Source organism: Callorhinus ursinus, unplaced genomic scaffold (assembly GCF_003265705.2).
Source record: "Callorhinus ursinus isolate GAN/ISIS: 27379988/994484 unplaced genomic scaffold, GSC_fseal_2.0 scaffold151, whole genome shotgun sequence".
NCBI lineage: Eukaryota > Metazoa > Chordata > Mammalia > Carnivora > Otariidae > Callorhinus > Callorhinus ursinus.
In genome coordinates, this window is record NW_027397213.1 from 133,779 (window position 1) to 136,391 (window position 2,613).

Sequence of the window (2,613 nt, forward strand, 5' to 3'; positions counted from 1 at the left end):
AGGCCTAATGCAGGCCAAGAAGAAGCCAAGACCCAGGCTGGATTTTCTTTTAGCAAGTCCACACTTTCATAGTGTTGTCCAGAGCCCCTGAGAAGAGTTGGCCCCTGGCACATGGCCAGCCCAGTCACACTGCACTGGCGATGCAGCATAGTCTACATCCAGATCATGTTGTTCACACTCTAGACCCTGAGAGACCTGTCATAGGACATGCTGGAGACTTTTGTCTGGTCTGGCATTGAATGACTGTCAAGGCATACATAGTGCCAATGTGGCCTGTTAGGACCCACACCTATTACTTAGACTTGATGTCTCATGTGTGAATGAGGTTCTCCTAGGTGCCACTGACAATGTGGCCATTCATTGTGCCAATATAGTAGATGCTGGTGATGTCTACAGACGTGGGTGCAGTTGAGGGTTCAGATGTCCCAGATCTTGATTATTTGGTTAGGAGCCACTGTGCATGTAGCTCTGACCAGGGCCTGTACCCAGTGGTTGAGGCCCATGAGCTCCTTCTTTAACTTCAGCTCAGTGCCCATGATGTCCCAGACCTGGAAGTCCTTCAGGGAGCTGTTGAAGAGCATGCTGTATGAGGAGACCAGTGTGTATGCCAATTGTCTGGGCCTGGGTCATGTTCACCCTCTGCAGGTTCTAGATATCCCACATGATGTACAGTCTTCTGAGCTACTGTCAAGCTTGTGCTCCTGAAGGCAGAGCATCAGCACAATGCTGTCATGATCCTCTCCAGCATCTTCTGACACTTACAGGTGGTACAAGTGACCCACATATCACCCATGGAGTAGATGCAGAGACACCAGACAGGGCCCTTTGGCCCGTGCAGGTTCCTTTGCACTTGAAGATTTGCTGAGAGTCATAGGATCCTAGGATGCCTGTGTTCAGCATGTATTGATGTAGGACTTCTTGTCTTTCAACATGGACACGTCCCTCCAGAACTCCATAAGGTCCTCTCTGAGCTCCCTGGTTTTAATCTAGAACATCAAACTCGAACTTAGGCTCTTCTCCAGCTGGTCAATCTTCCCTGAGAGCTTGCCGAGCATGAGGTGCGGAAAAAAATCTCCTGGTCTTTCTGGGTCAGCACCACATGTATTTTGTGGAAGTTGTCAGCCTTTTGCTGCAGGAACTCCTTCAGGTCCATCTCAAACATATCCTGGCTTCCCATGAACAGGCACCTTAGAGTGGGGATACTTGATGTGCTTGTAATCCTTGAGGGGTCCTCCAGGTTCATCTTGAGGAGAGGCTGGCTGCTAGGGTGTTTGAAGCCTGCAGTCACAGCAGCCCTTGGGGTCTGAGGCACTGAGCTTGATGGTGAAGGGGCCCCCACAGGGCATCTACCTCAAAGATGATGGGCTTCCCGCCAGCCACCACTGGACGGCCGTGCCTGCAGTGAATGAAGAGCTCCCGGATTTACACTCCACTGCAATTTTGTTGACTACCACCGTCAGCTTGGTGTTGTTCATGGGACACTTCTCTGACTCTAAGATGCATCTTCAATAAAACATGGGCCTCCACGTGCTGATCACAGGGTCCTTGAACACACTGTAGCAGAGGTGGCAACAGAGTTTCACTGAGGGCTGCTCAGCAAACCCTAGAGGCTCCAGCCCCTCCCTGTGCTCTGGCAGCAAGAATGTGGAGTGCAGAGACAGGCTGGACTCCGAGGGCAGGCAGCTGCCAGAGACGGCACAGTAGAGCTTATATTCGGAGTGCAGGGTGATAATGGGGACATGCCGACTTCCTCATCCCGAGGGAAGTAGATGAGGGTGCTGGAGGAGGGGGGCACCCTGTGGTGCTGTTTGTGCATGCTGGTCCTATTGGCTTTTGCAATGGTAGTGACAGCTGAAAAGGCAGGCCCCAAAGTCTTTTCCATCCTGGTCCCTGTGGTGAGATCTGGGGTGGATGGCTTCATAGGCTCCCCCAAGCAGTTGTAGCAGGTGCCTTTGCCCGACCTCATGCTCATGAGAGCTATCCTGGACATTTATGTAATGTCCCCTACCTGTGGCTACCGGGAAGTAGCAACACCATCCTCCAGCTTCATCAAGCCCCCTTGGCTGCCTCTCTAGAAAGGGACCTGCGTGCATTTTAATATACAGCATTTTCAAAATAATTATTAGCCACATCTACTAAGAGAATCAATGAGGTAAGTTTAGTATCATCAAGTTATGTATATTCCCTTCTATATAAGGTCATGATAAATGTTGCACAATGTAAGAGCACAGGGACTTTCATCAGGGACTTGAATTTTATAGATAATAAACTCAGTTTAAATGACAGTATTGAAAGATCTTTGAGGTCTGAATTTCTCCAGTGCTCACTGCCTGAGTACTGAGACACACAGCAAGAAAGAGTGAATAGTCAGCAGGGTCAAGGGCTGCAAAGAGAATGAAGAAGAGGAGCACTGAGGAAACACTGTTGGATCTATAATAGGGAGGAATCCATGACCTTTGGGAGAGCATTTTCAGTAGTGTAGTGGAGAAGGGAGTTGGCTTGCAGTGCATCACAGAGTAATTGGGTAGTAGAAAAGAGACATTGAGTGAGACTTCTCTTCATATAGTGTAGCAGTGAAAGATGAGAGGGAATGAGTTTGACAAGCTAGCTGGG

General features: G+C 49.4%; 1 pseudogene; it reads right to left on the reverse strand.

Annotated features, from left to right (window-relative positions):
- Positions 1-49: 49 nt before the first annotated feature.
- LOC112813063 (E3 ubiquitin-protein ligase TRAF7 pseudogene) lies at positions 50-1,966 on the reverse strand (annotated as a pseudogene).
- Positions 1,967-2,613: the final 647 nt, after the last annotated feature.